At 55.8% G+C, this 23,340-nt stretch overlaps 2 pseudogenes; both read right to left on the bottom strand.

Annotated features, from left to right (window-relative positions):
• Positions 1-2,868: 2,868 nt before the first annotated feature.
• LOC117285682 lies at positions 2,869-4,596 on the bottom strand (annotated as a pseudogene).
• Positions 4,597-4,753: 157 nt separating this feature from the next.
• LOC109117401 lies at positions 4,754-11,405 on the bottom strand (annotated as a pseudogene).
• Positions 11,406-23,340: the final 11,935 nt, after the last annotated feature.

Below are 23,340 nucleotides of genomic sequence, written 5' to 3'. Positions count from 1 at the left end.
TCAACTTGGAAGTGGCCCCATACGTCCATGAACAGATGAACGGATAAAGCAAGTCTGGTATTTATACACAACGGAGTACTACTCTGCCACCAAGAAGGAGAAACTGGAGTCATTTGTAGGAAAACAGATGCACCTCGAGGCCGTGATGCTGTTAAATAAATCAGACACAGAAGCTTAAATAGCACATCATTTCTCTTGTATGAGAAATCCAAAGTATCAATAAATTGAAGGGAAAAATAAGAGATAATAGGAAACAAAGAGAACTTTTGTAAATGGGAAGAGGACCAAGAAGTGGAGAGAGAGGGGAGGGCAAGGGCGTGTGAAAAGCGTTGAGATGTGTTGTGACTGCGTACAGCTCCCCAGGGTGAACGTAATCATCATGTGCTGCAAACAGGCACTAAAAGACAAAAGCACAGCAGGCATTTCTAAGTGCCTGCCCGCACCCTACACGGGGTGATCCCTGCATGCAGAGCGTGAGTGTGTGTGTGCACAGGGGGTACCACGGGCGGCTTCGGCTGTAAGGCAAGGGAGGCACGAAAGTAAGGAAGAGGTGCCCTGGAAGCTTTTCTGGTGCCTTTGAGCTTGCTGGGCTCCTCTGGGGTTTGGCAGTGAGGTAATCGTTTGGATGTCTCTGTGCAAACTCTTGCTTCTGAAGCTCAAAGGGGAGAGGAGACCTAAATCCTAAAGAATCCACAGGGCCCAGCGGGATTTCTCAGCACCCTCTCTGTGAACACCTGCAGAGGTGAAGGAGTCGTGGAAGAGGGCAGAAGACCCTTATCGGAGGGTCCTGGCCTCGAGACTGTCACCCACTGCCGGGACCAGCATTGTCCTCCACTTGGTGTTCTGACTGTCATCACAGACTCTTTCTAGGGGAGGGAAGGACTCACAGATCAGATCCTGGCACAGAAACTCACTAATGGAAAACCCCAGGGGGATCAGGGAGTGAAAGAACCATAAAAAAGTGTAACCAACAAATCAGAGCATCCTCTCGGACCTGGTATCATTCTGCCCGCTAATTCTTCAAGAAGCACAAACCCAGCAGAAGGCTGGGAGTTTAGCCAGCAGCCACCAAGAAGCCCTGCAGTCCATCCCCGTGGGCAGAGCTGGGGACGGGGCCCGTGCATTCATTCCCCGACACGGGTGTCCCTCCTTGCTGGACGTCGTCCTCACTGCCCTCAGTTTACCACCTGTTTCGTTAGGTTTAATAAGAGAGCAATGTAGGGTTGTGTTTTGCCTTTCTCCACGTCTGACTCTTTTCAAATCCAAAACACCACCATGGGGAAAAGCATTAATAACTTAGGCCCTATTTACTGACCCTCTGTTAGATCACTGAGACTGAAAAGAAAAAGCGTATAAAACACAAGTACATAAACACTTAAACTTCCCCAATTCCTTATCAACAAAATTTGTTACAAATGTCTAGAGCCCCACAAAAATTTCCCCCTAAGTATAAAGAGGGCTGTTTAAAGAGAGGAAATACGGCATATTGGGTTTTAAACCAAGTATAAATATACTAAGTCACCTGTCATGTCACACAGCTGGTTCTACCCTCCCTTCCACAGGCTATGGGACTGTACTTTATTTAAACAAAAAACATGTAGCTAATTCAAAAATATAAGTTTCCAATTTAAAGAAAACTATTTTTGCATAACATTTCTATGTTTTTCTCTCTTACTATGGAAACCAGAATACACACACACACACACACTCACACGCGCGCTCACACACGCTACTGACTTTTAAAAAGGAGACACGAGCCTCAGGGTGCCATGATGTCTTTTGGGAGCAGGGATGGTAAAACAGCCTCCAAGGCTCGGTACTGGCTTCCTTCTTTAAGTAATCGGAGGTAGTAAAAGACTTGACAGAATTAGATCTTCCAGTGCAGTTAATAAATATATAGGTGAACACCTAACACCTCGGGTGAGCTGTTTTTCTTTCCCCCTTGTGAGTAGTTAAGACAGAGAAAAGATTGCCAAAGCATGTAACCTTTACAAAACCTAAGTCAAGTTCTGTTCTATTTTCTACAGTGATGGATTATGTTGTAGTGGGACATGCGGGAGGGGCATTTCCCTACTCTCCCCCACTAGGATAGCTCAGGCGCGAGGGGTGAGGGAGGAGGGACCCAGAAGAAAAGGCTGGTGGTTCAGGTAGCCTTCTTCTCACAAACGGAAGTGTGGCAGTTTCTTTAAAATATCACAACCGATATTCCCAACGAGCAGAGTCTACTATTGCCCTCCTGGAGTTTGCCTGGGCCCTGAACCATATCCAGGCTCAGATCAAAGTGATCAAAGCATCCCATAGTTCGCGCCACGAAAGCATTCAGAAGCCCCAGAACCTAAACTGCTACAAACCCTAACTCAGGTTTAAGTCGAAATCCCCACAGGTCTGTGCTCGTGCTGCACGGTCAGGGGGAGAAGCGTCACCCACTTGGGAACTGTGGCCACGGCAGTGAGAAGCCCCACCAGCGCCTCACAGATGCGACAGATGAGAACGGAGCAGAGGAATCAGAGCTGGGGTCAGGATGGACGTCCACACCTAGGGCTCCAGGGTTTGCGGAGGCCCGGGCTGTCCAAACGGGTGGCAGCTGTCTCCACTTGGTCGCAGCCCACGGGATTTCTTTTCGTCAGCATGCATCACCCAACAGGAGCACCCTAGTCCAGGTCGTAAGAGCCTTTCAAGAGCTTCCTCTGGATCTTGCAAGAATGGCACATCTTCACCTCTGGTGAATTCAGGGTGGGTCATGAAGTTGTTCGCGGAGTTGAGGTCCCGGGACTTCGGAATGTTTGCATGGGGGAGCTGCAGAGTGCTCTGGCCTCTTCCATCTGAGTCTGGATGGTGGTTCAGGCCCCAGCAGGAGAGGATCTGGCTTCAGCACAGCTCCATCTCAGCGTGGTGGATCTCATCCGGCTCCCGGGCATCCCTGGTGGTTTCCTCTTCCGTAACACCGTGCTCAGCCTCCCTCGGGAGCTTTGGAGAGTGAGTCAGAGTCTGGGTTGGGGTCGCCGCAGCGCTCAGCCGACCCCGCAGAAGCTCTCCGCCCTGTTGAAGAGACACTGCGGTCGCAGGACAGGCTGAGCCTGGTGCCGCTGAAGGACCAACCCAAATTCCACGCTGAGAACCTGGCCGATGAATGTGCCTATGGCGACAGAGCCAAGGATGGCTGCACAGGTGCCCACAAAGCCATTCTTTGGCCTTGGATATGTGGGGAGTTCGTTTCACTGAAGAGCTGCATCAGCCTGGAGTTGTTGCCAACGGTGTTACAGCTGGTTGGACGAGGCACCTTCCCGTCACAGTCAGTGCCAAGGAATTTCTCACGGGCAAAGACAAGGATGAAGGTGACAGTGAGCCGATCGCCTACGTGCCCCACAATCTTAGCTCAGAGACTTAATTCAGCCATAGGGGTGACGCTTTCACAAGGGTCTGCATGGTGCTCTGTGGCCAAGGTCAGCGAGGCCGTGCTCGTGATTAGGCTGACTCACAACACCTGCCCGGTGTACAGTGGGGACTCCTGAGTGACACCGGCCCCAGCGAAGGCCGTGATCACAGCCACCGCAGCAACGCTGAGCCGGAACTGCAGAACCCTGGAGATGCTGTCAGGGACCCAGACGTCTCTTCCCCTTATCGCCGCCTTCACGGTGCTGGTGGAGTTGTCGTCTGCTCGGATGACGCTCGTACCTCTTTTGCTACATCTGTGCCTGCAGTGCCCGTGGCAAAACCAACATCTGCTTTCTTCAGAGCAGGGCCGCCTTCTGTGGTCTCACCAGGGACAGCTCCCACCTGCCCCTGCTCCCCCACTGGTGTCAGTGACGTCTTTGACCAGCGTGTACCGGCCAGCGGGGGGAGGGGGCACCAGCACAAAGCCCAGCCGAGGACATTCTGTCTGTTGCTGAGCTGCCCTGCGGCCATCTCCTTCTCCAGAGGCAGCATCTTGGAGGGATAAGCACTGCTGATAAAATATCACTGACAGGGGCCCAGGTCCCCGGGCAGGAAGACGTCAGGGCTTGGGATCTGATGGTAGCAGGTGCTCGGGCGTAAGCTTGTGACCCCTTTCAGCGTTCACGGTCAGTGCGCCTGTCCTGTAAGAGACTGCAGCGTGGGTGCCATCGTCTCTAAACATCCAGATGCCACACCAGGTTACATCTTTCATTTTCTTCATAGCGTCACCAGTGAGATGGTGACTGCCAGTGGCAGCCCCTCGGGCTCAGCTGTCCCCAGTACAGTGACGCTACGAGGGAGAACTCGACTGAGTAGCTGGGAATACACTCGAGCGGCCGTGGTCAGCGCTGGACGCGAAATTGTCAGTTGCAAAATACAGAGTCAAGACCACAGACACAATTGGTCCCTGCTTCTTTTTTGGGAATCTTGGCTAATGCCTTCTATTTTTCCGCCTTGTTGATCCCCTGCTGGCTATTGAGTGGCTGGATTTCCAGGGCCACTCCATTCTGGGTCTTTGCTTTGCTTTGCTTTTCAGGTGTTCTCTGTATTGTACCCTTCTTCTCCTCTTCCTGACCCGCACTGGACCTATGAGAGTAAAGATGACTCCCGCCTGGGAATAGACACCCACAGCGTCACCACCATCTGGCCAGAACCTTCCATCACGTGAGTTTGTGAGAACAATGTGGGTCTTTGCTCAGGGACTCCTTCTATTTTGGGGGTGGTTGAGACAGGGTCTTACTGTGTAGTTGAGACTGACTGGAACTCACTGTGTAGCCCAGGCTGGCCTTGAACTCACAGCAATCCTCCTGCTTCAGCCTCCCGAGTGCTAGGATTACAGGAGTGCGCCACCACGCCCGGCTACTGCCCAGGGACTTCTTGAAGTGGTTTAACTCCCGTGTCGGAGCCCTCGTTAGCCTTCAGACCGTTACCCTGGATGAAAGTCCCATTTGCAGGTATCAGGACACCATATTTGATTTGGGGCAAAATTCTCCGCCACAAATCTCAGCCACGGGGAGCTGGATGTGCTGACGGCTGTGGACAATGGAGAACCTTTGCTTCTGTCCAGTGGCTCTGCAGCCCCTGGAATTGCTTCTCTTTGTCTGCTCCAGTCCCTGAGTGCAATCACCAATGCCATGGTGATTTCTGAGAACAAGACGGTGGCTCCTCGATCCAGCCAGCTCCTGCCTCTGCTTTGACTTCTGGGATGCTCGTGAGTGGACCATTGAATTTGATATTTTCCCCAGGGGGGAAATAGGAGGATGGGATGAGGGAGACGATGCCCTCCATCTCCAGGATGATGAGTGTGACGTTTTGGAGGGCTTCTTACAGTAAATCTGAGAAGGTTTTGAGGAGGGGATACAGTGATGCCCCCAAATAAGACTACATTCTTCAGATCAGCAGAGTTCCCAGAAGGACCTGCTGCAGGGGAGCTGTTCAGTTGTCTGCTGCAGAGATTCTGTACCCTCCATAGTGGATACTGATCTGGATCACTCCATGAGGCGAATGCAGATCCACGAGCTTCTGCAGGCCCATTAATGTGCAGCCAGAGTCCCCTTCGTGCCCCTCTCCGCTGTTAAACTGGCCCACAAGGAACGTCGTGGTGGGTTAGCCAATCACCAACCCCCCCCCGACAAAACATGGAATTTACCCTCAAACGATCAGTGCCACTTACCTCCTCGTCCCTGCTTTTTCTTGCTTCTTTTTTTTTTCTTTGACCCAGTTAGGAAACAGACTGACCATACCCTGTGCAGTAAGCTTCGGCGTAGCAACCCCTACCTTTATCTTTTCTTCTACGTGAGGCCTGGTGCTGAGAGGAGGAAGAAGACCGGGGAACCGAAAGGAAGACAGGCTTCTTTGTGTCACAGAGATTGGTGCTCCCTGGGTGGTGATGGAAGCGGTTGTCCAGGGTAAGTAGGTTCCTAGTTTCGGCTGACTTGCCCAGATGAAGGCATTACCACGGAGGGAAGCTTAGCAACGGCCAGCATCTGTGGAGGTAGAGCAGCAGCAGGAGGAGGAGCAGGGCTCCCTGGATACTGACCACACCTGGATCTCTCCCTAGAGAATACCCAGGTTCCTCCAAGTGTACCCTTCCTCCGGGTTTCCATGTATGGGGCAGAATGGGAGTAACTGCCTACTGGCTCCCCAGTGTGACAACCAATGGAGAGAGTCTGGCTTTGAGGTTTTGCCTGTCCAACTTCACAGAGGAGTAGGCTGGGTCTCCTCCCAGGGCCCTTCCAATGAGAAGGGCCTCCCCAGATGAAAATGGGTGCAGGGGACTGGGCTGATGGGTCTGATCGTGGTCTCTCTGAACGGATGGTTCCCCAGCAAGTCTGTGCCCCTGTGACCACCCCAGCTTTGGACAGTCTCAGTAATGGAACTTTCTTAAGAGGATACTCGTGGCAACAGCTCCCGTGAGCTGGAGCCAGACCGAGGCTGCGCCTCTCCCTGAGATGTGTGGGAGGAGAAAAGAGGGAGAGCAGGAGCCGAGCCGAGGCGGGGCTGGGCGCCAGGCCGGGCGGTTCAGATGTCCGCACCATCTCACCATGGAGTACCTTGTCATGTGCCTTGGTGCTCTCTGTCTTTTCTTTGATAAATTTGTTAGTTATTTGCCCGACTTTTGGTTAGATCTTTTTATTATCATTTTTATTATTCAGCAGTAAGTGTTCTATGTTCTGTGTGTAAATGATTTCTCTCGGTTGCAGACATTTTCTCTCCAGCTATGGCTTTTCTTCATGGTGACTTTTGAAGAGCAGATATATTAAAATCTCAAGATGTCCATTTCACCAAGTTTTCTGTTTCTTCCCGGGCTACTGGGGACAGAACCCAGGGCCTTGTGACTATCAGGCAAGTGCTCTTGTCACTGAGCTGTACCCCAGCCCTCTGATTTCTTTCGTGGGTGTGTATATTCCCATAGCTTTAGGTTTTGAAACGTAGCTGTTAAATTTAGCTCAGTGGAACATTTTGGTCTGGGTTTGTATATGGCACGAGGCAGAGAATTTTCTATTTCTGTCATATTCACTGCCCCGGCACTGTTGGTTAGAGCTCTCCCTCCCTTGGATTGCCTTGGGTGCCTTCTTGAAAGTCATTCGCGGTGAATCTCAGGGTCTGTTTTTGGACTCTCTTCTGCTGACCTACAGTCACGCGGTGCACGCTGATGTTTAGGTCAAGGATGGGCCACTTCTACGCGGTGGCCCCGTTAGACGACACTGCCTGGTCCCAGGGAGCCTGAGCGCCCTCGATGCTGCCTGATGCCGGAGTCGCCTCGTGCTGCATTTTGCAGTGCCTCCCTGTTGAGTGACAGGGGCTGTGATTTGTCCGTCTTTCTGCCACGTGGATGGGCTTAAACTGAGGTCGCACTGGAATTTTCTGTGCTCCCTCTGCAGACCAGGCAGAAAAGGGACCGGAAGTCGAGGAAAGGTGCCATTGCCCTCCATGGTTTTAAACTAAACCCCTAGAAGGCATAGCAGTGTCATCACTGCCTGTGGTCGGCCCCTGCCTGAGGCCACGTTCCCTGCGGGAGGCAGAGCGCGGCCCAGATGGGGTCCTTATGCTCTCCCCGCCCTGCTCCATGCCCTGCGCGCAGTAAGTGCTGGATAAATGCTCTGCTCCAGCACAGGCTGGGTTGGCTCAGTTCTCCCGCCCCTCTGCCTGCTGAGTGCTCATCAGGCAGGACCGGCTGGGGTGGGGAGAGACGGGAGATCTTCACGCCCCTCTTCCTCTGCTCCTGGAGTGCCAGGGCCGAGGGTCCAGGCCAGGGGGCTCCCCCAGAGGCCTCCTTCAGCCCCGCCTTTGTCTCATACAGAGCCCTCCAGGTCTGGAGGTGGTGGGGAGGGTGCTCGGGCCTGCAGGGATTCCCCGATCAGTGCCGTGGGTGTGCGCTGGGGCTGCGGCCTGGGCCCCATGAGGGCCCTGCAGCGCAGGCTGGAGGAGACTCCGACCCCAGGGAAATTCCAGCCCGGCAGCACAGTGTTTTCACAGCAGAGCCTCTGGAGCCCCTCGCCCTTCCATGCCTTGAGCCCCTCGGAGGACAAAGGACTCATTGAGGAGCCGGGCCGGGAGGAGGGGGAGGAGAAGGGGTGCAGTGACCGACAAGAGTCGACGAGGCAGGAGCCCTTGGTGTCGGGTTCAGATCCTGCTTCCGCCAGGCAAACAAACGCGCCTGCCCGTGGAGCCTCGCTCTGCCCATCTGTGAGAGGGGTGTGGTAGGAGGAGCGGAGAGGAGGAGGAGGAGGAGGAGGACTGTGCTCCCAGGGCGAGGCATCACTGCTGTTGGTAATGCGCACGGTTAATCTGCGCAGTGCGAGATGCCGTCCTCCCTCGGCCGGCTGCGTCCCCGGATCCAGAGTCTTTAGAGCCACGGGCGAGGCAGGGTGCTCAGTGACAGCCCGAGAAGCTGCAGTCAACACCACAGCCCTTTGGAAAACGCAACAGTAAGTGGGGTAAAGACCCGCAGGCGCGGAAGTTTGAGAATTTTGCTTTTAGAGCCGTTGGAGGTTTGCGATTGCCCGTAATGGAGAGTGGCCCTCTCCGCTGAACGAACCAGGCGTCCACACACAACACTTGTGTTTCACGGACTCTTCCTTATGTTGCATATGCGGGTGGACAGCGAAGGGCTTCTGGGCTGTGGCTCAGGGGTGAAGCCTTGCCGAGCGAGTGCGAGGCCCTGGGCTCCACCTGGGCACCGCAAAATAAATACGATAAAAATAAGCACAAATAAGAAGGTCCCAGCAGCCCCCATCCAGGTCCTGGACTTGACCTCTGTGCTTCTGGGGCAGGTGGTGACCCCAGGTTGGCAGAAGTCCCAGCCCCTGGCAGTACGGAGGGAGGCGGCGGCCCCCGGTCCAGCCTCGGGGGTGCCCCGGGAGCGCCCCGGCCTGGCCGGGCTTCCTGTCCTTCCCCGGAAGGGCGGAGACACAACTTTCCGGCACCGTGCAAAATGAAAATGTGTGCAAGGAGCAGGGGAAAAGCACGAAGAGAAGTCTTTTTTTTTCTGTAACCTTTTCTTGCTTTGTCACTTTATTTTTTACCCATGTCTTTCCAAGTAAACGTGTATAAATTGCTACACGTGTTTCACCACTCAGCTTTATTCGCTGCGCTGCGGTGTTAAGTGCAGGTATCGGAGCGTTTAACTTGTGTGTGCAATCGCCGAGCTTAGTGTTCGCACTTGTGGCTTAGACACATGTGTTTTTAGTTCTTACCAGGCTCGTGGAATTGCTGCTCAAAACTAACTCACATGTGTTTATTTCACTTCTTGATGCGTGGAACGTTCTTGTAATCCTCTCCACTGGAGGCTCACTGTAGGGGAAAGAGCGATGAGCCAGGAGCGGCAGCACACACCTGTAACCTGAGCTGCTTGGGAGGCTGAGGCAGGAGAGCTGTGAGTTTGATCCCAGCCTGGGCAAATCAGTGAGACTTTGTCTCAAAGGTCCGGGGAGGTGTCTGAGTGCTAGAGTGCTTGGCTAGCACATGTGAGGTCTGGGGTTCCATCCCCAGTATCGCAATAAAGTCCCCCAGGAGGTAGAAAAATGACCAGGAGGGTGGGAAGGGTATAGGGAGTGGAGGGGATAGGTAAAGTGAGGTTGGATTTGGTCAGTGCGCGCTGTACCTGTTGGCCCTATATCACCAGGTCTCACAGATGCAGGCCTGCATGGTCACGTCTTCCTGTGCTTTCTGCCTCTGTTACCTTCCATTCTGCCTGTGAACTTCTACTCATCCTTCAGAACCCTTTTCAAGTGGTCCTTTCTTTGTTTCTTCAAGCACTCAAGCTAGGAACATTCCATACTCCCACCCTACAAATATTTGGGCGCCTCCATGTTCAGAGAATCATGCTAGGTCCTAGAGAAACACTGACTTGCTGGCTTTTGTTGACAGATAAACATTGCTACCGATATGAAAATTGTTATGAAGGGTGTGAACTGGGCTCTTGAAAACGAATGAGGTGGGATTACTATGCGTTGAGGGGTCAGAGAAGTCTTTTGAAAAGGTGAGATTAGAAGGCACCTTGTAGCAGAGGATTTGGCAAGTGCAAAGGCCCCGTGGTAGTCAGGGAGCACTTAACACAGGTGTGGAACAATGTAACTTCAACAGAGAGGCCACAGTGGTAGGTGATGGGCTAGTGCGATAGGCCAGCTTTCTTAGCAGTAGTGTCCCAAGGTGCAGAGGGCACAGTGTCTGCTTTTTTCTGGGGCAGAGGGGTCAGATCAAATCCTCATGGTGTCCCCAGGTACAAGCTGATCCCCAGAAGGTGTGCAGTTGAGGAGGTGTGAAGTGGCCAGCAGGCAGGGGCAGCGGCTTGGGAAGGAGCTAGGGCCTTGCCCCTCGCTGGCTACCCTGGGACCCCTTCCCCAGGCACAGGGGGCAGCTGGCTGGGGTGGGAGGGGGGCCGCGCCATGCTTTGTGCATGAGGCACCATCTACAGCGCGTAGCCCCATGAGGGTAGCATGTGTTCTGCAGTCCTCGCTCTCAAAGGTTCTCGCTGGATGCTGTCTTCGCTGGAGTGTGGAGGGAGGAGGTGGGCACCGGGGGCCCCTCCAGCTCTGAGTAGGGGGAGGGGGAGGGGGAGGGGGAGGAGCCGGGCCATCCGAGTCTGCAGTGGCTTCCGCCGCCTGTGCCTGTCCCAGTGCTCCGAAAGCACCGTCTCCACAAGACCCCGCTGGGGACACTGAGGCCCCAAACTTTCAGGCCTCCGGGAACTTGCAGGGTGGCTCCTCTTCTCAAGGGGAGCACAGGTCTGCCAGATGCACAGCGGAGGGGGAGGGGGAGGGGGAGGAGCCGGGCCATCCGAGTCTGCAGTGGCTTCCGCCGCCTGTGCCTGTCCCAGTGCTCCGAAAGCACCGTCTCCACAAGACCCCGCTGGGGACACTGAGGCCCCAAACTTTCAGGCCTCCGGGAACTTGCAGGGTGGCTCCTCTTCTCAAGGGGAGCACAGGTCTGCCAGATGCACAGCCCCTGTCCTCCTGCTTAGGGCAGGAAGGGCCTCCCAGAGGTCCTCGAGCACAACCAACCATTGTGTAGTACAGGAAATTCAGTCTTCACATAGGCAGGAAGGGAGGGGTGGGGTCTGAGCCAGGAGGAGAAGTGATGTAACTTCAGCCTTTCGAAAGAGGAATCCCAGCTGGGCGTGGTGGTGCACGCCTGTGATCCCAGCACTGCGAGGCTGAGGCAGAAGGATTGCTGGTTCTAGCCCAGCCTGGGGAATTTAATGAGACCCTGGTTTAAAATGAAAACCAGAAAAGCCTGGAGATGTAGCTCCGTGTGAAGGCTCCGGGTTCAGTATTCAGTTAACCACCGCACTTCCCACACAACACGTCCCTTGCAAGTATGGGGCTGATCCTGCTTAGGGAGGGTGATTGGGTAATGGCACATGTCCAGACTGGGTAAGAACAACGGCCAGTGTGTCCCCGAGTCCTGGGTGTGTTCCCTCACGGGAACGTGAGGTAGACAAACTTGAATCCCGGTGAGACAGCCATTGTCTCCCAGTTCCTCTGCTGACTGGGGAGAGACTCCTGTTGGTGCTGACGTGTCTTTAACACCTCTGTCCTCTCTTGTGCACGTCTCCTTTTAGCGAAGCCCAAGCCTCCCACAGGCGCTGCGTTTGTTCAGCTGTAATGTGGTGGCAGTTCTGTTAAGAAGGGGCCGCTTGGGTGACAGGCAGCAGGGAGAACACCCCGGTGTACTGTCCTGGAGGCACAGATAACTGTGGCACGTTTGGCACAGAGGGGGACCATTAGCTGAGACTGGGGCTGTAGGATGTGGGTGATAAGGCGGAGAGGGGCCCCAGGGGCAGGGCATCAGTGCCCCACAGCGGGGACTGGCACTTCGGGTTCGGTCCACGGTGGTGGACAGGCTTAGACCGGGAGCACGTGTTGGGGAGCGGGACCAGAGGGGGCAGCGAAGAGTTGCTGCCTAAGCTTCAGGCCAAGTGATAGTGACCTGCAGGGAGGTGGAGCCACCAGTGGGGCCTAGTAAGTGGGTTCTGCCCAGTGGGGAAGGTGGTGCTGGAAGGCACGGTGACAGCCACCACCGTGATGACGGTGGTGGGCGTGGTAGAGGCAGTGATGATGATGGAAATGAAGACAATGATGGATGATTGTTGCTGATGGCGAGATGGTGACGCTGAAGGTGACGCTGATGGGGATGATGGTGGTGGTGGTGGTGGCGGTGGTGATGGAGGTGACGGTTACGGTGATGTGGTGAGGATGAAAACGGGAAGCGTGATCGTGGTGGTGACGCTGCTGCTAATGACAACAGTGGTGACGATCACGACGGTAACAATATAATCCACTAATGTCTACTTTCCTGCTCCCCATCTCGTGACCCTTGGACTACTTTTCCGTGGGATCCACATCATCTTACTCCCATTCTTCAGATGAGGGACTGAGGTTATGCATGGCCGCCCAGCTAAAGAAAGAGGGAGGGTGGGTGCCAAGCTGACTGCTTCCTTCTTGCAGCTGGTGCTGGCAGAAGCTGTGCCCAGCCCCCTCTAGGCCCAGGGCCCTGGGACGTCGGGCTTCTCCCCCTCCCCAGCCTCTGTCCTGCGTTGACCCCGTGGATGAGCCTTCGAGGGCTGTGGTCACACTCTGAGCCGGGGGCCCTGCCATCCTGTGGGCATTGCCAGCTGTGCTCTGCCAACAGGGAGGGGAGTCTTCTCACAGCCCACAGCTCCCTGTGCAGAGCCTGGCCGGAGTGAGGCGAGTGCAGAGGAATTCAGAGCAGATGGATACAGTTTCTCTCGGAATACACAGCAGGACACAGGCAGGCTGCCTGCGGGACCGAGGGGAGAGGGCTCAGTCTCCACCGTGCTCGACCGCCCCGGGACTCGGCTTCACGGGCCGGTGGCATCGGGCAGCCATGGCTGGTCCCGAGCGTGCCAGGGACACGTAGATGGGACCTCAGCCGTGCTGTGCGAGGTGCTGAACGAGGTTGCCCACATACGATGATCCTTTCAGGAGACGCAGCATCACACAGCATCGGGGGTGACATCCGTTTTTAAAATTATGATATTTTTAAATTGTCCTGTTTGCTGAGTGAGTTTTTGACTTTCACTTTGTTGAGCCTTGAGGGTTTAATCTTAGTCAAATGGCCCAGAAGAGCCGGAGTGGTTGTACAGAGCCCTAGCGGGCCTTTTGGTTGCGGCTACCAGGAATCCCCACGCTTTCCTTCCAGACTTCCTTCCTCTTCGCAATGTGTGCCCTTGATTGGGGCTGCCAAGCACGCGCTCCCAACTCTCTGGCCACTGTGATTGGTCTAAAGATGGGCGTGGGACCCACACCGGGCCAATCAGAGCCCTTCCCTGGGATTTTTGCTCTGGGCGTAGCTGAAGGAAGATCTTGTCCTCCGTGGCTGTGGGCCCTGAGCCATCTGTAACACGTCACCTGCTTGGTGCAGGCGAAGAAGCAAGGATATGGGTAAAGGGAGAAGGAGATGAAGACGAAGGAAATGTCCCGAGGAGCCTGACATCCTAGAGCCCTGCCTCACGTGGATCCTCTTCACAGAAGTTTTGGCGTCAAGAGCCAAAATCGTCGCATTTTGAGTACGCTCACTGACTTTGTGTTGCTCTCCTATGACTGCTCCCATGTTGATAAGTGCAAGCCTGGCCTGGCTTCCGAGGCACCTCCATGGTCCACTTCCCTCATTATTCCTCAGAGGCAAATACTAACATTCCCATCGACATATTCCCAGTCAGGTCACCTCCCCGCCCCAGGGACCCCGTCCCGGGCTAACCACCGAAATGGGTTTCTTGTCAGAAGTTCGGCACTGAGGCTCGCAGTGCCCTTCGAGGTCACAAGGAAATGCACACGAGGCGCAGAGCGGCTGAGGGGCTCCCTGGGTACACAGTGGGCAAGTGACCAAGCCAGAACTCACACTGATGTCCGCAGGGGTAAGGCTTATTGAGCAGCTCCTGGTAGTGACCACCTCAGCTCCAACCCTCCTCTTAGTCTCGTGATGGCTCCATGTGGCAGATATTTTTTAATCTCTATTTGTCAGATGAAGAAATTAGAGAGGTTGGATGACTCAGCCAAAGCCGCGCGTCTGGAAGATGTACCCACCATCCTCTGTCACTTCGCGACTGGTGCACTTAACTTCCGTACTGCGGGGGCTGTGGTCTCCCTGTTTGGAAAAGGCCTCCATCCCTCCTTCCCTGGCCTTTGCTTATCTGCGTCTATCATGTGGCTTTGCAGTGCTTTCTGTGGAGAGAAGGGGTCCTTTCTCTGTCTGTGGAATCTGGGTGTCTCAGCCAACTTAGACTGTTGAAATAGACAACACCAGTGCATTTTCTCACAGTTCTGCAGGTTGAGAGTCTGAGGTCAAGGTGTGAGCAAGGCTGGATTTCAGAGAGGGCACCTTTCCCAGGTTGTAGTCAGCTACCTTTTGGAGTTGAGCCTTCATGCCTGAGTCTTTTGGGAAACAATCGAGTCCGTAGCACCGGGCTTGGCTACGTGACCTGAGTCAGTCAGTTGAGTGTGGCAGAAATGGCTTTGGGCCCGTTCCAAGGCAGGGCCTTCTGGGACGGCAGAGCTCAGTCGGATCGCATGCAAATGAGGCTGTGAAGCTGCTGCAGTACAAGGCAAGCTGTCCTGGTGAGAGCCAGCCTCCACCTGCCCCACAGCAGCCTGGAAGCCTGAGCAGCCACAGCGGTCCTGCTGCGTTCAGCTCAAACTGTAGCCCGGGAGGACTGTGCGCTAGACTCACATTTGTGTGTGTATGAAGCCAGGAAGTTTGGGTATGGTTTGTTACGCAGGCAAATCTGACAGATACAGAGACATTCTTGGGTGTAGGGGGAATTGGGGAGACTTCTAAGAGGTCTGGGGAAGGGAAATCAAGCCAAGGGGAAGAGAGAGAGCAGCGTTGGGGTTGGGCAGGTGAAGCATTTAGTCATGTGTTGTGTAAAGACGTTTCGGCCAGTAGTGGGTGGCCTACGTGTTGGTGGTCCCGTGAGATTGTATCACCCATGGTCACCGTGGCTTTTGGGAGCCTGCTGTGTTATCTGTACAATGATGAAGACACCCAGTGAGGCATTTATCAGAAAGTTCCCATCATTAAGTGGCCTGTGACTGTGTCCCTAGCATCTGACTGGGACAGACTCAGGGACACTGGCAGCTCTGTGATGAAGGTGTGCACTGGGGCCTTCAGGTGAGCTCCTCTGTGTGTCCCTTGGTGGCCAGCTTGGGGCTGGGCTGGGTGTTGAAAACAGCAGGCTCAGCCCTGGTGTGCTGAGTGTGTCCCCCACAGGGCCGTGGGGAGCAGCGCCAGAGTCTGCACTCTGGGACCTCCTGGGCTTGCATCGCGCCTCCCACCAGCCTCAGGTTTATCACCAGCATTATGCAAACAAAAGCAGTGGTTACTTCCCCGAGTGTATTTAAGGGGGCCTCTTCTTGTGTGCGGGCTCTGATAGGGTGTGGGTGCAGTTCTGCCTCTGGGTCCAGGATCTTGATGTGAGCCTCCCTGGAAGGGTTCCCCCGCGCCGGGGTCTCCTCTGAGCCAGGCCCATTGCAGCATCCCCGTGAGTTCCCCGGGGCACACCCAGGGCATCTGTGAAGCCGAGTCAGGTGACGGCTTCTGAGTGGGTCTTTGGAGAGCCGGAGGCCTCAGGATTGGAGTCTCAACTTTGGTTAACAGTGAAACAAACAGTCAAGGTATTTTTTGGTTTTGCTTTGCAAGCTCCTCATGCCTTTGCAGTTCAAACAAACAGATGCTTAGCTTTGCCCTGAGCGGCTGGACGTTGCTGCCTTCCCACAGCTTGGCTGTGTTGTCACTGAACACCCTGATCCCCTTTCAGAGCTTGGCTTCGGGAAGCCAGGGCAGCTCGTTCTCCCCTCCAGGCTGTGGGCAGCACAGGAGAGCGGTGTCACCGAGGGGCCGTGTTATCCCCACCCGCGTCTGCAGACTGTCCAGCGGAGGAGAGTTTCCCTGCGAGCGACTGACTTTGTGATGGGGAGAGAACTACGTGCGTCCAGTAGACTGTGCTTTGGATTTCTGCCCGGGCTGAGGGACACACACTGCGGTCCTTTGGTGGTGCCGGGCAACGACAGCAGCCCAGCTCGGTCAGCCCCCGGGCTTGGGGAGCCGCGGCTGTGCTCCCCTGCGCGTTTTGGTGCTGAGCCGGACCTGACAAAGGCTGGGTGGACTCGGTGTGGTTTCCACTTCCGATCCTTTCTTTTAAAAAATTCTAATTTAAATTTCCTTTTTCAATGATACATAAACCCAGGAAGGTCATACATAGTGAGCTCTACCATCACATGAGTCTCCATACCTCGGGGAGTGGTGGAATCAGGTTAAACACGCTCATGGTCTCTGACACTTATCACTTCTTTTTGGTGAAAATGTTCAGAAGCCTTTTTCCAGCCAGTTCTGTAAAATACACAGCTCGTGACGGTCACCTACAACCACCCGGCTGTGACCTTCTTGTTCCTGAACTTCTTGTCTACCTGGAACTTAGGCCCTGTCAGTTAACCTCTCCCATCCTGCCCTCCTGTTCTCTGTGGCCTCTGGTAACCTACATTCTACTCTTAATTTCTGCGAGATCAACTTCTTAGACTCCACACAAGAGCAAGGCTAGGTGGTTCTTTCCTTTCCACCTCTGGTTTATTCCATCTAACGTAATGTCCTCCAGCTCTATTCAGGTCACAAATGACAGCATCTCATCCTTTTTTATGCCTGAATAAGTAGTCTGTTATGTATACAGACCATGTGTGTGTGTGCATGTATGTATGCATACATACATACACACACACACTCACACACACATACATTTTTTTGTATCGAGGATCGAACTCAGGACCTTATGCTTGCGAGGCAGGCAGCGGCACCACTGAGCTAAGTCCCCAGCCCAACTGACCACATTTTATTTATCCATTCATTCAACAGAGGATGGATAGTGCCCTATCTATGGTGAGTGGTGCTGTGGTACATGGAAGTGCAGGCAGATGTCTCTCCGATTAAGTTGGGAATGCCTGTATGTCTTCTGCCTTGTGACCTTCTGGTGTCCTCTTCTGACTTTGGGCTCAGCTGTGTGGCTTGCTTTGTCCAGGGGGTGTCAGCAAAGGCGGTGCAAGCAGAGGCGTGGAAAGTCTTGCCTTGCTGGGCTCGCTCTTACCTGCTGCCCGCTCCAGAGAAGGGTTCCGCCCAGCCTGCAGAGGGTGAGAGGCACGGGGACAGGACCAGGTTAACCGAGGGGCCCGGCCACGGCCGGCCACGAAGGTGGAGCCCTGCACACGGCATGGAATCCAGCCAGGCCCTGCACGGCCAGCTGATCAGTGCGCGTGCAGGTGAAGGCAGAAGATGCTCAGCGCTGGTACCACCGAGGACGCGCCATGATTTTACATGTAGATTTGTTGTGCTGAAGAGAACAGTCAGGCTGAGGGAGAGAAGGCCACCTATAAGCCACTGCTGCCTGCCTGTACCACTATGCCCGATGCCACAACGGAGGACCACGGGGTTCCGCCGCTGTCCACGCCCTCCACCCACCCTTTCAACAGCAGGAAGAGGACCTGGGTCTCCCAGGGCTGTGCTTAACAGCGAGGCTGACTCAGAAGCCCCATCCCGCCAGCTGCACCTGCCCGCTGCCAGGTCAGAGTGGAGTTTGCGGGAGTTGAGTAGTTGTGTGGTTTATTGCACTAAATAGAACATTAATCAAGAGGCTTGAAGGCCCTCGGGCTGTCCCCATGGGCTCTGCTCTCTGCTGAGCGTCTCAGTGGGAGGCCGCACTCCCTGGCCGGGCCTGGTGGACCTTGGAGTTTTGAGCTCTGCCTTGCCAGGGGCCACCCCTACCCAGCGTCCACGGATCTCCCTGTGTCATGGGTTCCATTTCATAGATGTAGAAACTGAGGCCTGGAGACTTCAAACCATTCACTTAAGACTCCTCAGCAAGGAGGAGGGAGGGGATTCGAACCCAAGCACACAGTGTCCAGAGCGGGCTGTGTGCAGTCCCCCACGTCCCCCGGGCCCCCGCAGACCGACTGTGTGTTGTCCTCGGCTTTGGTGAGCCTGGGGAGGAGGCAGAAGTCACTGAGGCATGGACGATTTGCCTGAAGCAGTGGGGAGACTGGGAGGAGTCTGGGGGACGGTAAGTCTCCCTTCTAGGGGGAGGAGGGAGGCCACAGGCACAGCCCCACGGCGCTAGGTGCCCGTGTGGGGAGGGGGCGTCTCTTTCCTGCGCCTCATGACGAGTTGGCTATTTTTAAACCCTGCTTTTTATAGTTAAAGCATGTTCATATCAAAGTCACCACGTCAGCATCGCGTCAGGGAGCCCGGGAAGTGACGTTGACACTGGGGACAGAAGCGGGCAGGAGCCCTGGCTGACGTAGGAGCCTGTGAGTCACGCCGGGGCTCTGCGCTGCTCCGCTGTCCCTGGAGATTTTCAGGGACGGGAGCCATCCATCTGCCAGAGCTGGCCATCCACTCCCGAGCCTGGGCACACTTTCCCACCTCCGCTGAGCACCCACATCCGATGACGCTGACCCCCATAAATGCCCTTGGCCCTGCAGCCCGGGCTGCCACTCCCGACCCATCACCCTCCTTGGGGTGGCCGGTGCTCCCTGCTGCACACCTCTCCTCGGCCTCCCCAATCCTCAAAATGACTCCCCCGGGCTCCCCAACTCCACCCGCCCCCCACCGGCCTCAGCTTCCGCTGCCCGCTGCTGACGCCCTGTGCCCGCTGTCCTGTACTCTGCTTTGACATCTGTGGGTCCCTCCGCTTATACCTCCCTTACCCAGTGTCTTACACCTGCAGTCACAGCACCCTGGGAGGGGCAGGGTGCTGGAGAAGTAGCCAGGGCCGGTGGAGTGCTCAGAGCAGGAGGGGACCCAGGTGGCCACAGGAGAAGGCAAGGGTGGGACGGAGAGGTGAGCCGGCCGGCCAGCGCGGGAAGCAAGGGCTTGCTGCACAGGGAAACGCAGGGCTGACTTAAAAACTTTCAGGGAAATCTGAGCTCCTGGGAGGAATCTAGAGGCCAGGGCAACTCAGGACTTCATTCTGTGTCTTTCCCTCACTTCCCAAACCTTCCATGGAGGATTGTTTCAGAAGGAAATGTTTCGTAACTTAAAAAAGTTTGAAAAAGTAAATTTTGAAATCGGGGGACACATTTAGATTTACCCGCTGGGCCGTGTAGCCGTGTATGTGCTTTAGGTAAATAACTTCTCCGGACATCATTCCCCAAGTCTGTAAAATGGGAGTAATAATTGTACCGACACTGCAGTTACATTGCAGGACTCGGTAGCCGTGTTTTCCCAAGGTGGACACCGTGCTCCCACGACCTCATCAGGAGTCTGGCCTCTGACGGCAGAGGTGTCGCTGTGACTTTGGAGGCTGCAGCAGCAGGCAGCTGTGGTCTTGGGTCTGGTTCTCCTGGGGCGCCCATCCTTAGCCCAGGACCAGGCACACTGGTTGTGCGTTTTACACGAGAAACATTGAGCAGAGACGGAGGCTGGCCGTCCCGAGGGAGCACAGCTCCCAGACACGTCCACTTCGTGTCTGTTTACTTCTGTGGCTGCTTCTCTGTGTGGGGTGGTGGATTCTGAGCCTGTCCCTGGGAGAGGGTCCTGACCTCTCCCCAGAGGCTTAACTTGCAACCATCACACAGCAGGCCCGAAGAAGCAGGCCGCACCCTGCAGACTGGCTCCCCAGAGCCATCTCCTCCCCGCTGTCCCTTGAGGCCCACCCTGGCTGCCCCAGGAAGGTGGGGCTGAGCGGTCCAGCTGGGCATTGGTAAAGGCAGGGCTGCAGAGATGGGCAGGGGCGTCTCCTGGCACAGACCTGCTTCCTGACTGCCTGGGGCTTGTCCTCTGAGCTGGAGTGGCTGTGACAGAGGATCTGGTGACTTCCCTCTCAGCATTAATAATACTGTTAATTAAGCAGCCAAGGCAAGAGCACGGCTGGCGCCAATGAGGGGACAATGGTCTGAAAAGAGAACAGAGAGACGCGTCAGCAGCTTCCCATGCAGGGCTTTCAAAAGAGCAGCTGTGGGGAGCGGCGGGCGGAGGATGGAAAGGACATCGCCTGCGTGCTGATGGAGGCTGGCGTAGGCATGGGGGACGCCGGGATGAGCCGGTGCCAGCCGCACAGCTGTGCTCCCCCGTGGCACCCCTGCCCGCCCAGCTGGACCAGGCTTCTCAGAGCTTCTGGACGGGCTGGATGGAGCAGGCAGCCAGAGGGCACCAGCTGGTCCCCAAGGACTCCGCATGAGACCTTCCCGTGCCTCTGTTTCCTCGTCTACAGAACGGGGAGGTGGAACCCAACCTCACATCTTACGCGCTGCCACCGGCCAAAGCTGCCTGCCTGCGGTGCTGCCTTGAGAATTCAGAAGCCTGAAATCGATGCCCTAAAGCTTTTAGCGCTTTCAGTGGTAGTAAATAGCCAGGTGCAGCATTCACTGCCACTGCTCTAGGGAAAAGCGTGCTGGGATCCACTAGTGATGTCTGCTATGAGAGCAGGATGGGTCGACTCTCCAAGGCCCATTCATTCGGGCAGTCAGTACAGTTTAGAAACACCGCGGCTGGGCGTGGTGTCACACACCTATGATACCAGCAATCTGGGAGGCTGAGGCTGGATTATTGAAATTGTGAGCCCGGTATGGGCAATGTAATGATTTAATGAGGCCCTGCATCAAAATAAAGAAACAGATTGATCATTTGGTACATACCTAGGCAAACCCTGGGTCTAATGCCAGAAAACAAGCCATCTGCTAGCTCTCTTTCTGGGAGAATTTCCTCATCCGTAAGATGCGTGCTTGTAAAGAAGCAGAGGTTGTCTTGGTACCCTCGGGAGTGTGGTTCCATGACCTCACGGACTGTAAGCTCCACAGACACCCCAGTCCTGGGCAGAATAAACGGTGCTCTCTTCATAGAGAAAGAACCTCTGCTTTCCACACTGCCTGCTTCGGTCTAGATGCTTTGTCAGTTCTTGTTAGAGGGCGTTGATTAGGGCATGGTGACAAGATAGTCTATGTATTTGATACATACACAGTTGTTTCAAAGAATATTTTTCACCCATGGTGGGTTCAGTCTGCACTTGCAGAACCCACGGAGGTCTGACTGTGCTTTCTCTTCCTCTGGGCTGCGATGTTTTAGAAACAAAGGAATAGGAAGAAATTAGGGCCAAGGGAGGAGCCGTGAGGAGTGGTAAGAAGGAGGACTTGGTGGGCGCGTGTCAGCCCACGCCCGGGGTCAGCATTCCCAGCTCCGAGAGTTACTGGCGCACAGCTGAGCCCGTTTGCTCCTGTGCTACCTGGGGCCCCTTTCTTGCTACAGTGCAGAGCTGAGGGCTGCGAATCATGGATCTTACAGGTCAAAAAGCCTAAATTTCTACTGCCCAGCCCTGTGCTTTACACTTTGGGGGTCACCTCTGCCACCATCGTGGCTCTCGCTTTCCGTGCCAGCCCCAGAGCTCGGCAGGGCGGATGCCGTCAGGCCTCCTTCCCAGAGGAGGACACTGCAGCATGGCCGCAGAAGGCAAGGCCGGACTCTGAGCGCCCAGCTTCTTTCCCCAGACTCCTTCTCTACCCCGGCTTGGATCTGCCCCCCGAGCTGCCTACCTGGTTCCCGCACTCTTCAGCACGGTGCCCCCGAGTGATTCTGACGGGCCCAAGGCTTCTCCTGCATTGTCCTGGATGGCTGGCTTAAATCCAAGTCAGATCAGGCCTCTCTCCTGCTCAAAGCCCTCCCATGGCTCCCCATTGCTGCACCTGGAGCCTGAGCTCCTTTGCGTGGTCTCCGAGACCTTTGCCATACTTGGAGCCTCCTCGGTCCCAATCCCGCCCCAGATGTTGCTGCTTTGCTGCTCACCCAGGAACTTCCCTCTGCTGCTCCGTGCTAAGTCCTCCTAGTGCTCTAGGGCTCGTTCAGTCTGCAGACCACCGAGGAACCCAAGCAGCACCCACCGTGTTCAGGCTGGTCCACACCCCCTGAGCTCCCCAGCTTTCTCCCACAGCCTGTTCTCGGGCAAGTCCCAACAGCAGCATCTGTCACAGGGGCCTGTGAATTTAATTTTTGTTACCAGTGAGAAAACTGAGTCCCACAGAGACCAATGCCCTGCCCTGGCTCACGCTGCTGACAAATAGCAAAAGCCTGATCAGAACTTGGGGCTCCAGACTGACTCATGGCAGCCCCTAGGAGCAGCCAACTGCCCTTCGTTGCCCTCTCCCACGTGTACTGTGCCCTCGGTGTGCGTCTGGCCCGATGCTGGGCTCAGGATCACAGCAGTGAGTGGCACAGATGTGACCCACGGTGGAGCTGGACATGGAGCGGGATAGGGGCCCGTCTTCTAGCTTCTGCGTGTGCGCGCGCATGCATGCGTGCGTGTGCGTGCGCGTGTGCGTGCGTGAGTGTGCGCATGCGCCCTCCGACCCACCCCTCCCGGCTTGGCGCCACCAGTCCCGGCTCCAGGCCTCCCTGCCTTTTGAGGTCTGGCCAGGGGCTTCCTTCCTGCAGGCCTCCCTCTCTGTGTCCAAGTCCTGGTCCCCCTCGGGTCCCTGCTGCTTGCCCTGGAGACATGCGGAAGGGGTGAAGCTGCCGCCCCCACCTCCAGGCCCTGGTGGGGAGAAGGCGAGGCAGGAGTGAGAAGGCATGAGCCAGGCTGGATCTGGAAGCCGGGGCCCCGGGACACAGGCCGCCACTCCGCACGCATGCGCTCACCGACTCATCCGCTTTCCGCAGGAAGCCGAGGGTCTCCTGTGTGCCAGGTGCGGATGGTGCCAGTCTTGGGACAGCGGGGTTTGTGGGCTCAGCGTGCGGTGCTTGCACAGAGACTGGGGCAGGGAGGGCTTTCCTGAGGCGACACGGCTGCAGCTGAGCTGGAAGAAGACCGCAGGGACAAGCATTCCGGAGGAGGGAACAGTATGTGTGAGGGGCCGAGGGGAGAGGAAGGGTCAGCGGTCTGGCAGGCTGAATGGGGGCCACCTTGGCGGGAGCCCTGCTCCTGATGGGGTGAGTTGGAAACGGGTATGGGGAGGAGGGAATCAGGCCCTGGGGAGCCCCCGAAAGGATCTGAGCGGGAGGGCGACTGCTGGACCTGGGCTCAGAAACCGCCTCGGGGGACAGAACCCTCTGCCCCCTGCCGAAAATGGGGACTGTGGTGGCCGAAGGAGGGAGGTGAGGTGGAGAGGCAGCGCTGGGGGCCCAGAGAGAGGGGTCCAGGGTGAGCAGGAGAGAGTACAGGTCCTCTCGCCACCCACAGACACTGCCTGGGCCTGGAAACAGAGGGCACAGGGCAGGGCAGTGTAGGGGCCTTTACACTTCCTCACCTGCGAATGTGGTAACGCAGTTCTGGTGTTTGTAAGACACCCATTTCTCTCTCCCTCTCTCTGCCTCTCAGAGAGCTACCTGTGTCTGTCTGTCTCTCTCTTTCCTTCTTTCTTTCTGCAGTGCTGGAGATGGGAGGAAGGAAGCCAGGGCCCCCAGGCCAGGCAA

The sequence above is a fragment of the Fukomys damarensis genome, unplaced genomic scaffold (genome assembly GCF_012274545.1).
Source record: "Fukomys damarensis isolate Sample0158 unplaced genomic scaffold, DMR_v1.0_HiC HiC_scaffold_12, whole genome shotgun sequence".
Classification (NCBI taxonomy): domain Eukaryota; kingdom Metazoa; phylum Chordata; class Mammalia; order Rodentia; family Bathyergidae; genus Fukomys; species Fukomys damarensis.
The sequence above is the reverse complement of the archived record's forward strand: the minus strand, read 5'-3'. Positions and strand labels throughout refer to the sequence as shown.